Below are 13,000 nucleotides of genomic sequence, written 5' to 3' on the forward strand. Positions count from 1 at the left end.
GCAAAGTAAATAGTATAAAAGCAGGCATTTTATGATTTTGACATTTTAGTGTATAAACATATTCCTGAATCTCCTGGGGGGCTACTGGAAATCAGATAATGTTTTTATGACTTCTAAAAAATGACATTGAATTTCACAGTCTGTAACGCTCCATATATATAGTTAATGTTGCATATTTTATTACAGCCTCAGTGGTTTATGTTACAAGTGTCAGCTGCAAAGAGAAAATGTACAAAGGCGGGTTTGTGGAACTGTAGGGGAAACAACATCGTAAAACCTTGCAATGCACACATCAAAGCCCTTGGACAAGCTGTAATGGCAGGTCCTGGGCCGTGCTGGGACACCAGAATACACCCTCTGCTTTTTTTTGTTTCAGGATGGATTACAAAGCCCTCACTGAGTTTCTGCCCACACTTGTCACTAGAGGATAAGTAAGTTTGGGTTTTTGTCAAGCCCTGTGTGAATGACCCGTTAACTCCAGAGGAACTGGGATGCCTTGAGTGACACTCTGCGAGTGAGTACAGAGGGGAAGGAGGATGGGTTGCTGCTCCACTTGGGCTTCTGAGTAGTCTTGCATGGTCTCTGAGAACAATGGGTGGATGCTTACCAGAGTATGTGATTTCAGAAAATACTGTGCCTAAAACCAGGCCTTTTGTGCTCCTTTGCAAAGCTTGCTTGGTGTTACAGAAAAGTACCAACAGCTGGTATTGAGAGAGGAAGGAGGCTTTTACTCGTTTTTAAGATTCCATATACATAAATATCATGCTGATGTTTCATCATTACTAGCCCTTGTCCATGTGGGAGACTTTAACTTGATGGATGTCTGCTGAAACTCAACACAGCAGAGGAGGCAGTCTAGGAGTGTGTGGAAGAGAATTCCTGTCACAGCTGTTACAAACAGAGAAGGTTCAGTAGGAAATGTGCTGGTTGAAGGCCATCTTGGGCACAGTGACCATGAAATGATAGTTTTCAATTCTTAGTTTTCAATTCTTGAAGTAAGGAAGGGGGTCAACAAAACCTCTGCCTTGGGCTTCCAGAGGGCAGACTTTTGCTTGTTCAAGACACTGGTTCAGAGAGTCCCCTGGGACTGACTGTTTCCCAGGGGGAAACAAAAGGGTCCAGGAAGGCTGGACATACTTAAAGAAGATCTTAAAGGTGCAAGAGCAGACTGTCCCTATGTGCTAAAAGATGAATCGCCAGGGAAGAAGATCAGCCTGGCTGAACAGGGAGCTTTTGGAGGAACTCAGTAAAAAAAAAGAGAGTTTATGACCTTTGGAAGAAGGGGCAGGCAACTCAGGAAAAGTACAAGGATGTTGCTAAGTCAGGTAGAAAGAAAATTAGAAAGGCAACAGCTCAGCTAGAACTTAATCTGACCACCACTGTGAAAGATAATAAGAAGTGTTTTTATAAATACATTAACAACAAAAGGAGGGCCAATGACAATCTTCATCCTTTATTGGATGCAGGGGGGAATATTGTTACCAAGGATGAGGAAAAGGCTGAGGTACTTAATGCCTTCTTTGCCTCAGTCTTTAACAGGAAGGTTGGTTATCCTCAGGGCAACTGGTCCCCTGAGCTGGTAGGCAGGGATGGGGAGCAGAATAGACCCCCTGTAATCCAGGAGGAGGTAGGTAGTGACCTGCTGAGCCACTTAGACACAAGTCCATTGGGCAGGATGGGATTTACATGGAGGGTACTGAGGGAGCTGGTGGAAGAGCTGGCCAAGCCCTGCTCTGTCATTTACTAGCAATCCTGGCTAAACAGGGAGGTCCCAGTTGACTGAAAGTTGGCCAATGTGATGCCCATCCACAAGAAGGGTTGAAAGGAGGATGCAAGGAACTACATGCCTATCAGGCTGACCTCAGTGTCCGCCAAGGTTATGGAACAGATTATCTTGAGTGTGATCACACAGCACGTACAGGACAAGCAGAGGAACAGGACCAGCCAGCACAGGTTTAGGAAAGGCAGGTCTTGCTTGACCAACCTGATCTCCTTTTATGACCAGGTGACCCTCCTAGTGAATGAGCAAAAGGCTGTGGATGTTGTCTGCCTGGACTTCAGCAAAGCCTTTGACAGTGTCTCTCACAGCATTCTGCTGGAGAAGCTGACATCCCATAGCTTGTACAGGTTAAGAACTGGATGGATGGTTGAGCCCAGAGTGTGGTGGTGAATGGTGTTGCATTCAGTTGGTGTTTGGTCACTAGTGATGTTCCCAGGGGTCAGTGTTGGGCCCAGTCCTTTTAATGTCTTTATTGATCATTTAATATCTTTATTGATGATGTGGACGAGAGCATCAAGTGCACCCTCAGTCAGTTCACAGATGACACTAAGTTGGGTGGAAATGTTGATCTGCTGGAGAGCAGGAAGGCTCTGCAGAGGGATCTGGACAGGCTGGACCAATGGGCTGAGGCCAGTGGTGTAAGGTTCAATAAGGCAAAGTGCCATACTGAACACAATAACCAATGACTACTGGATGTGGCACTCAGTACCATGGTCTAGTTGACAAGGTGGTCATCAGTCAAAGGTTGGACTTGGTGATCTTGGAGGTCTTTTCCAACCTTCATGATTTTACAACTTTATGATTTTATATTGTATTTCTTTTCTGACTTTTCTATTAAAAAACCCAGCTATTAAGAATGCCTCTGACTATTATATCCAAGGATAAGTGTTTGAGATACCTGAGAGATACTCAGGGAATTGATAAGTCTTCAGTAGAAAAAAATGCCCTGAGATCAATTTCCTGATTCAGTACTGAAGTCCTCATATCATATAAAATGTAATGTGATTGTCCATGGCCCTAATGAAATCTTGACTTTTCTGCCAAGCTTTCATCTATAAAAATCAAATTTATCCGGCATTTGTCTGCATTTTGAAAGGGATAGGGATTTTTGAAATTGATATGATAGTAATCCTTTATGGTGCATTAATACAGGAGAACAATAATTTGTTGCATTTTCTTCACACAGAAACAATCAGCTGGGAAATGTGCATAATAATTGTCTTTGTCCTTCATTGTCACAGGCCATTAGCTAATGAATTTAAGCTGTACTTGGCTCTTGCTGCAATAAGAAAACTACATTAGAGATCTTGTAGCCGTGGTATTATATAAAGCCCTTCGGTGGGTTTTATTTTAGTCTCGCTGAGGTGATGCTGCCCCGGACTGAGGAAGGCATCATAATTTTGTGGTGAGCAATGAGGTCAGCATTGTCTGATGTAGTAGGTCAAGCAAGCTGAAGGGCACCGACAGTTATTGTTGTTGCCAGATGCCAGACCCTCTTTGTTTGGTTTCTTATATTTTAAGCAAACTTTTCACCTCTACTTTCGTGACAGTTTCAGGTTCTTCTTTTGGGTGGGAAGATTTGCTAAACTCAGTTCAGCTGTACTGAGAATCATACTAGGGAAGATAAGTCGTTTGGGCAGTGCTTTAAATAAACTACAGGAGCATGTAACTGTGAGTTGAGCAGTTTTACTACCTATGCAGTTTTTCTTCTCAACTAAGATGCTGGCAAAAGAAAACCCTGTGATGGAAGGTCTTCACTGTCCTGACCAATTAGGAGCTGTTGCTGCTGCAGTGGGCACCAGGATCTGCAGGCCAGCAGGCCATGCAGAGTGAGACTCCTGAGCCCCAGCAGAGGGGTGCAGCAGGATTATTCTATGGGATTTCAAATGCTGCAGTCTCCAAAGAGGCACTCCTGCCATGCTAGGCTACACCAGTCACCCAGCTACTCTGTCCTCCCCCCCATCTGTGTCACAGCTGGGAAATGACACACCATTCCTACCTCTTCATGTGTTCTGCCTGCTCCCAGGGAAGACACAACCTATGCGTTCAGTTGGGTTGTTGCCACCGCTGGGCTGCCAGAATGGTGAGCAGAATAGCAGGAGCCCGAGACAAAATTCATACCATTGTCATTTGTGTTGAGCATCTTATCAGTATCAGAAAAAGAACCTGAAACTTTCCAGGCATTACTTTGTATCCCAGCTTTTAGTTCATGGATGTCTTAGTCTTGGGAGGAGAATGGATGGTGAGTGTGATACACATCTGCAAGCTGCAGAGACTCTCCGGAGGGCAGTGGTGGCGTAACTCTGCATCTGTTCAGGGATTATTGCTTCTGCACAAGCTGCAACAGCACAGCATCTGAGGGATGGCTGTGGCAAAACAGTGGTAAAATTTTGTTGTGTCTTGTAGAGAGAGATGGCACCAGACAATCGGCAGTGCAGGGTAATTCACCTGCAAAGTTGTGTGAGAAATGAGTTGGGATGGCCACTCCTGTTAACAGGCACCATTTGCTCCCTTACCTCTTTTAGCTTCATAACTGGAGTCTGGAGTTTCCATGGCCTGCAGACCCCCTGTGCTGTCTGCCTACTTGGGCAAATGTTTTAATAGATAGTGCAGTGTTCTGAATGCTGCATCCAAACCCATGATGCTTTGGTGTAAAACAAGCATTGCTTGCAGCCGAGTAAGTGGCTGGAAAGCTTTGGGCTCTGGGGTGTGCAGGGAGCAGGTGCCAGGTTGCAGCGATCACCCATTTTTCTAAACCGGCAGCACTTACAGCCCTACTGACAGAGGTTGACTTGCACCAGAAGTAAATTCAATATGCATGAAAGGACTCTTGTTCTTCTTCAGTGGAGAGCATAAAGACATACTGTCAGACAAACTAATCTCTCTCTGATAATTTTCTTTTCAACATCATTGAACTGTCATTTCTCCTGGGCTTTGCCAGAGTGTTTGACATATCCGTTGTTTCTCAAAACAGACAGATTTTGCTAGCTTGGCTGATACAGAAATTTTTGCCAGGAAGAGAGATGCTGAGGTGCCTTTACCAGCCTTGTGCTGTTGTTTTGCAGGTCCTTTTGCTGAGCTCTGCAGCTCTGGTTAAGGATGAAAGGAAGGTATCTTGGTGATTGATTAGGTTGCATCTTTAAGTGCAGCAATGGAATTGTTCCCAGCACTTGCCCTGGGCTGGGAGCACATTTGCCGGGGTTTTGGGACTCTACTGTTTTTACTGGCGAGAAACCCATTTATACCCCTAGATCTTTAATTTCAAACCTAGGGATTCAAAGTGGCCCCAGGCACTAGTGTGTCACTGAGCTGCAGTTAGCAAGCGGCCCAAACTAGGGATTTCCTTTTCTTTTTTTTTTTTCCCTGATTGTCCCTCTACAGGGCTGGCAAAGCAGTCACTCCTTCTAGGCATGTGTGAAAAGTCAGTAAGATTCCAAGACTGTGGATGAAAAATATCTACATTGAGCAATCTCCTCTTAAGCCTGGGACTCACTGAGGAATCTGCCGTAGGGATACATGGTCCAGAAGGCTACATGTCCTCCATAGCTTGTGCAGAGGAATTTAGCAGAAAGGAGGTTGTAAAGTGGGGCAAACTGGAGGAGCCCAAACACCACCATGATCTGGCAAATGAGTCTTACACTCCATTTGTGGTCAGCTCTTTTATTTTTGGAAGCTAACATGTTTTCTGACAGTGTGACTTTATACAGTCTAAAAAGCAAATAGGGAGGTTAGTGATAACTCAGTTAAAAATAACTTGCAACACCATTTAAATCCCTATGGGTTAATCTGGGCATATTGAAGAGTAGTTTCTTAGTCTGGAATTATCCAACTTGGCTGTGATTATGTAGTTTAATTTCCAGATTAACTAGAGGTATTTGTCTAAGCTGTGTGGCTGCTGAGATATTAAAAGTAGGAGCAGGAAACTTTGCAGTCAGTTTTACAGCAGAATTAATTGCTTGTCCTTTCAAAACTGAGTTTTTCCACACCATCTCACACCTGCCCAACACCATTACTGCAAACACTTGTCCACTTGCATGTCTTGCATACATGAGTAGGTGCTTTCAGCTGTGGTGATTGTAGTTCTTCTGCAGGATGAAGGCCATACCACACATATATATTTCCACTCTGTGATTTGAGGTACTTTCCATCAAGTATTCACTAATGTCCCATCGTGTGATGTTTGGGATTCTGGTTGTACAAGTTGTTAGCTCCAAATTTCCTCTTAGCCTGGTAGGAACACAGTTTTGCATAATAGATTGTCTTATCACATCTGCAAGGTAATTGTTTCTCGACTGGCTTCCAAGAAGGCCTCAGATTTGATCTATGATGGCCTGTGCATTGCTAATGCCTGTATTCCAAGGAAGCATACCCCTGTTACTGATGAACTGCACGAATGACTGATGGTGTAGATCCAAAGTTAACTAGGCGTTCTCTTTAAAAGGTGACATATATTATATTTGGGCAAAGAGGAGTTTCCTGCATAATCTGTAGAGACAGCTGTGTTCCATTTTATGATTTCTCTGGCGGTTACAGAAATACAGGTAAAAGGCTTTACATTTTTCCAGCTCATTATTCTGATTGCATGTCCAGCTACTGATTTTCTGATAAATGGGATCACAGTAGAAAAAAAAAGTATGGGCTGTACCACCTTCACTCCTTGACCTTTCCACCACTGAATCTGCAGTTTCCTTAGATGCCTCCATGAAACATCTACAGCTGGTTAAGCAGAGATTTGACACAGCCAGGGTCATGTAGAATGGGTATGGGAGCTAGAAAGCAAGTCTTCCTCTGAACTTGCTCCATCTCTTATTTTCTTCTGTAACTCTTAGAAAAGGGTCTTTCTGTTCTTAACCTCCATCCGTGGAGAAAATGTCTTGTGTTTTCACTTGTGCTGCTGTACCTCTCTGAGATGCTTGTTCCAAATCCTAGCCATAGGTTGCTCCCTGTCTTTATCTTGTATAAAGTTTGGCCCTTTCGCTTTCAGCTGTGTCTAGAGAGCATTGGTGGTGGTCTGTGTAGCAGCAATTAGCTTAAGAAAAAAATTACATATTAAAAAAGGTCATGTTTAAAGTCGAAAAGAACTGTAGAAATTGAAAGAAAAAAAAATCTCAATGAGAAAAAGCAAACAGTTCCAGAGAATCAAGGTAATTGTTTATGAAGGGCATCTTAAATTAACAGGCATGGATTATTTGGTAATAAGTAATAGAATCATAGAATCATTTAGGTTGGAAAAGACATTTAAGATCATCAAGTCCAATGGTCAACCCAGCACTGCTGAGCCCACCACTAAATCACGTCCCCAAGGGCCACATCTACACAACCCTTCCAGGCTCCCTCCCCCCTGAGCTTCCTTTTCTCAGGCTGAACCCCCCCAGCTGCCTCAGCTGCTCCTTATCAGACTTTTGCTCCAGACCCTTCACCAGCTCTTTTGCCTTTCTCTGGACACGCTCCAGCACCTCAATGTCTTTCTTTGTCCTGAGGGGCCCAAACTGAACACAGGACTCAAGGTGTGGCCTCACGAAGTGCCCAATACAGGGGGATGATCACTGCCCTCTCCTGCTGGCCACATTATGTGCTGTTTGTTTTAAAAAGAGAGGGAGAAAGGCATTCTTTGCCCTCATTAGTGCTGCAGGATGTCCTATACAAGCATAATTATGCTCTGTAAAAAGGCTGGGGAGACCACACAGGAAGGGCATTGAAGAACTGGAAAGGGTACAGGAGACACTAAGCATGATAAAAGATTGAAAGTTGTTATTTATGGACAAAGTACTGCCTGCTTCTTTTTTTTTTTTAATTTTTTTTTTTTTTGAGAAGAGGGTAACTAGGGCCACTAAGAGGTGTACACAATTTCATGGGTATCAAAGGGCTATGACAAAACTAATTCAGACCATTGCAAGCTGACTAACAGGGGAGTTGATAATAAACTTGGAGAAAGCAGCACTGATCCAGTGTTCTGATCCAAAGCAGGGAAATGCTCTCTGTAGTGTAGAGTCTCCACCACCAGTGCCCCATCTTTGGTCTTGACTCCACAGGCTGGATTGCACTGAGACTTCTGCATTTCAGGAATGTGACTCCTGTCCTTGACCTGGTCTGCAGATAAATACAACATGCCCCTTAGTGCTGAGTGGTTTGGGAAGAATGTCAGCCAGACAAGAGAGGGGAGATAAAGGAAAGACAGGTGAGGATGTTTTTCATCTGCTCTGTTTGAACCACCGTGCTTGACTTTGCCTACAAGACTTTGGGCAGTGGGGTTAAGAGGGGCAGGGCAGGGATTACCTGGTCCCTCTGGGGTGGCAGAACAAAGTCGGTCACAGGAGAGCAAAGGGGCTGTGACATGAGGCTGCCACTCAGGGGACAGGCCTTTTGGGTACTCCTGGCACAGAGCCTGGAGGGGAGGCACTCACTGCCTGGCTGAAGCACAAGCAGGGGCTCACCACATACACGTGTGAGCTCCAGCCACAGCAAGAGAATGGGAGAACAATCCATAAAAAAGAGGTGCTGGTGAGGTACCCCAACCCCTGTCTCTGCAGATTCCCTTTGGCAGCAAAGCTCTCTCAGGATTAGGAGGTTTAACAGGGTGGGTGCCTGTACACAGCTCCACACATTGGGCTGGGATGTGGTCTGGGCTGGGAATGCTGCACACAGGAGCTGTTCCATAGGCAAGAACCAGGCTGGGCTGCCTCCCTCAGCCCCTGCCAGTGTTAACAAAGCACAAGCCCGCCAGAGCACATCCTAAAATCTGCTTCTTTTGCTTGCAAGGCAAGAACAAATGGTGATGTTTTTATGCCTTAAGCACAGCTGGGGGTATTGCTGAAATGATATGCTTTTGTTCCAGGCTATGATAGGAACTGGGCTGTCTGATTCTGCAATGTGGGAATCGCCTTTTCTCAGCTGCCAGTGTCAAAGTCAAGCTTGCATTGCACAAATAAAATGGGGTATTCCACACACACACCTGCACCCTTTCAATTGTCACTGACATTTAGCAGAGGGAATATTCAAAACATTATTCCCTCCAATACAGAATGGCTGTTGGGTGTTACCAGATCACATAAAAAGACATCTGAGTGGAGTTTTTCCAGCAACAAACAAGAAACAAAGGGAGGATTAAAAAAATGTTTTGCTATGTATACTGTTATGATTTTTTTGGTGAATATATATATATATAAATTGATGTTGAGATGTGAAGAAACAAAGAAAAAGAGCAGGCAAGTGTGCTACCATAAAATGTAGCATGACTTGTTACAGAACTGAATGTTACAGGGTCAAGCATCAGGTAGGGACATGTGTTGGGGACCAGGATGGTACTTTACATTTATTACTGAGGTCAGTACAAATTCTCCACTACCTTAATTAACGTGGGATCAAAGGTTTGATGAGATCTAGAAATCCAAACACATTTAAAATGTGGCAGGTGTGGGTAACCTCAAGTACACAGCCCATTGCCTCAGAAAGAGGAATGTTCTTGCAAATTTGACATAATCCAATTAGTTGATTCCCTCAGTGACATTTCTGCAGGCTCATGTACAGAGGGACAAGGAAAGGGAGATTTATGACAGCTATTCCTAGCAAAGGTCATTTCTTTATTAGTGAACAACCTGTCCTTAGTCATGCTGATGACGAGGCGTTGAAGGATAAGGGAGAGGCTGTGTAGCTTTAAAACTTGACAGGGAATAACAGCAATAGAGCATAGATCATCTCTCTACTTGGACCAGGAGGACTAAAATCTCCCACCATTAGGCCAAAGCCAGAGAGCAGGAGGCAAAATCCAGGAAAAAAAATACATGGGGATTTCTGTGGAGATTGTGAAGGAGTTTGGGTGGTTCAGTGTCAGCACAGCAGGGGGGAAAGAGGAGCCACAGAGCATGAATATGTGTTTTTGGATAGGATGAGTGTCCTTGGTGGAACTAGCTGCTTATAAAGAACCTGGTATGGTTGCTCTGGGGAATCCCTGGTCAGCACTGCCAACTTCCCAGCTTGAGCAGCTCTCAGCATCCTGTTCCATGCCATTTCCAGAACAACACAGATGAGAGCATGCTCAAATATATACAAATACACTTCCTCGGCTGTCCTTCCATAGGCAAGGAAAGCACAAGATTTGACAGGAATATGGTTTCAGTAGATTGTGACATACACATTATGTGTTTTTAAATAATAAACCAGCATCTACCTATTCATCAAGTAACTATTTTTCCTGCTTGCAGAAGAGAAGGTATTTGACACTGTACATAAAATGATGCAACATTTTTTTCATAATCAGAAGGACCCTTCTGGGAGTCACAGAAGAGTTGTTTGCTCAGGTATTGACTTTAAAGGTGAGCATTGGGTACTTTGATGTAATTGGCTGTGCTTGTTTTCACCATCAAGCTTGGATTAAGTAAAAATGTGACAGTTTCCCTAGACCATGGCTCAGATCCTGAGCCACCCTCTAGAGCTGAGCTATGGTTTGAGCTGGGTCACTGGCACAAACCAGGCTTGTGGCTGCTGCGCAGGACCAGTCAGGAGATCTTTGCAATATGGGAATGAAGTCAACAGGGAGCTTCCTTGCCGACTCATCTGAGTGCTCTGACCCAAGGAAGGGGTATGGGGTTCTTCATCTAGTCCCTTGCTAATCCCTTTTTGCCATTTATTGGGTCCTTTGGGCTGTGAGCTGCCAACAGAAGTCACACAAGCTTTTGAGTTGGTCTGGTATGAGGCTCAGTCCAGTAACCTCATAATGCTGTGCTGGCCTCTAGCTTTCAACCTCCAGCTCTAGATCTTGCCCTTCCTTCCACAGTAATTCTTCACACCCTTTGAAATCTCCTAAAGCTTTCCCCAAAATTGCAAGAACTGAGGAGTACTAGTCTTAAAAATTGTAAAATAAATGGATAATTTGTAGGATAATTGCCTATGTTATATTTCTCCCCATGCCACAAAGGAAAAAGCAGCCTTATGCCATGCACCTCCCAGGCCTGGTGTAACTCGAATCCAAAAGCTATGAAGGAAATGGAAAATGTTAATAAATAATGATGTTTGAAACACAAGTCACTGAGCAAACCACCAGATCTTTTGCATTTATTCCACGGGACAGAAAATGTCTATCTCAGTTTGAGGAAAATAAGATCTTGGTCAAAGATATGTCAGGAATTAGCCTGAGTGCTGCACAATATTTAGGAGATAAATCAGAGAAACGTATGGATTAACTTTTGGTAATATATTCAGAATAAAGACAAGTTTTGAAATAAAATCAGCACAACTGATTACTGGACATTTCCCTGGTATGAGAAACTAGGGATCTCCTCAGGTCCACTAGAATTTCACATTACCTTGTCTGATCCACTTTACAACTGCCAGTTTTCCATCTGGTATTTTCCAAGTCAAAATCAAGCATGTGTGTGCTCCACACTGCGTGTTTTCACTCTGATGTACTCTGGAAATCCTGGCCTCATTTCCCAAATCCTAAGCAGGTGATCTGCATTTAATCAGTGGATGTCTCCCTCAAGTGTGTTGGAATTACTCTGTGTGCAGACCAGCTGCAAAACTGGGACAGAAACGTTAAGTTAAATGTGCAAAGTCTTCAAAACTATTCTGGAAAAAGAGCATTTCCGAGAAACTCTGTATGAGTAGTACAACTGCCTGTAATATTTCCAGTGCAACACTTTAGAAAAAGGAGAATCGCTGCCTTTCCCAGGCAGCTCGGGTAAGGACTGAAGACTGACACACTATAAGCAAAGGGCTGATGTTTTCAATAGCCCAAATATTCACCCTCTCCGAAGTAACTTAGTTTAGCTTAGGCCTGTGGCCATCCACACAGTCATTTTTTCTCTCCTTTCACTCCAGCCACTGAATGCTGGCAGCCTCTACGATATGCCAGCCCAGTCAGAGGCAGCTTAGGAGAAAGGAGGGAAGCACTGGGATAAGGAGCTTCCCAGTCCGTGGATCAGGCTTGGACTCCATTTGGTTTGTCATGGAAAAGAACACAGAGGAGGTCTGCAAAGCCCCGAGGCCTCAATTTCACAGCTGCTCTCAGAGCTCTACTGCATTATCTTCCGTATTTCCCTGTGCTTCCACTCGATAGATGGCTTAGTTTCTGATTTGGCTGGCTGATAGGTTTGGGATTAGCTCCCACAGATCACACAACCACCTTACCCTGACTCTGAGATTCAGTGAATTTCAGAATGATTGCAAATGGCGCTTTGGGATCCAGAACTTAAACACACGCGTACGCGTGTCCAGGAGGCACGTGGGCAACGAGCAGCGTGGCACTTTCTCTGTGAACCAGAATAAGCCTCCATTTAATGTCAGATCAATGCTAGAACCCAGCACCGAGCGTTTACATCTGGCTCCCGACACCACCTCAGTGGCACTGCACGGTGGGAGAAACATTCAGCCAGCCTGGCTATGGGGAATTCACAGCCACATCCCACCTCGCTGCCCCGCTCTCCCTCGCAGCCACTTTCACACAGACCTGCGCAGCACACCCAACCCCCAGCGCCTGGGCGCCGCTCTGCGCACGCCGGTTCAACCGGCAAAGAAAACATCATCCTGCCCGCGGAATTTCATTCCCACCAACTTCCCGTCCCCACGCGAACTCCGGAGCCCCTCCCGCACCGGGGCCTGCGCTGCGGGACTCGGGCTGGGCCTGGCGCTCGGCCCGACCCCTCCTCAGGGCGGGCCCGGCGCGGGGACTGTCCCTCGCCGTGGCTTCGCCGCCCCTCCCGCCGCCTCCATCCGCCTCCCGCGGCCGCTCGCTCGCTCCCTCCAGCCGCCCCGCGCCCACCTCACGGGCGGCGTCTGGGCTTGGCTTCCCTCCCCGGCCCCGGGGCGGCGGGTCCCGGGGGCCGCGCGAGACCCCAGCCCTGCCCTGACAGCCCCGCTGCCGCTTTAGGAAGCGCCGCCGCCAATCGCCGGGCGCTCTCGCGCTGACGGGCGGCCGCGCCCACCTATCGTGTGGCTGCTCCTCACAGGGAGCCCCGCCTCCTCGAGGCGGGCGGCAAATCAGAAAAAAGACGGGGCTGTGGGCGGGAGGCGAGGCCCTGAGAGCCCCGTCTGCGCTCATCGCCCCCCCGCTCCGCTGCCCCTCTGGAGCGCAGGTGATTGACAGGGGCGGCGCCCAATGGGGCCCTGCGGCCCCGCGGCGCGGCCAATGGCGCGTTGGGGGCGGGCGGCGGGGGCGGTGCGAGCGGCGGGCCGGGGCGCGGCGCGGCGCAGCGCCTGCAGGAGGGCGATGGTGGCGGCGTGAGG

The 13,000-nt window shown here is 46.3% G+C and overlaps 1 protein-coding gene and 1 long non-coding RNA gene across 2 annotated transcripts in view; both read left to right on the forward strand.

Moving 5' to 3' along the window:
• LOC113973149 overlaps nt 1–9,969 on the forward strand; it is a 55,240-nt gene extending 45,271 nt beyond the window's left edge. The window contains exons 13-15 of the long non-coding RNA XR_003536154.1: nt 377–514; nt 7,813–7,958; nt 8,616–9,969. This is a non-coding gene — a long non-coding RNA (uncharacterized LOC113973149). The remainder of the gene's footprint in view (nt 1–376; nt 515–7,812; nt 7,959–8,615) is intronic.
• Nucleotides 9,970–12,735: 2,766 nt separating this feature from the next.
• Nucleotides 12,736–13,000, forward strand: part of EHBP1 (EH domain binding protein 1) — a 212,143-nt gene continuing 211,878 nt past the window's right edge. The window contains exon 1 of the mRNA XM_027694880.1: nt 12,736–12,849. The gene's annotated coding sequence lies outside the window, so the exon portion shown is untranslated. The remainder of the gene's footprint in view (nt 12,850–13,000) is intronic.

Source organism: Neopelma chrysocephalum, unplaced genomic scaffold (assembly GCF_003984885.1).
Source record: "Neopelma chrysocephalum unplaced genomic scaffold, ASM398488v2 Primary Assembly neopelma1_99, whole genome shotgun sequence".
Lineage (NCBI taxonomy): Eukaryota > Metazoa > Chordata > Aves > Passeriformes > Pipridae > Neopelma > Neopelma chrysocephalum.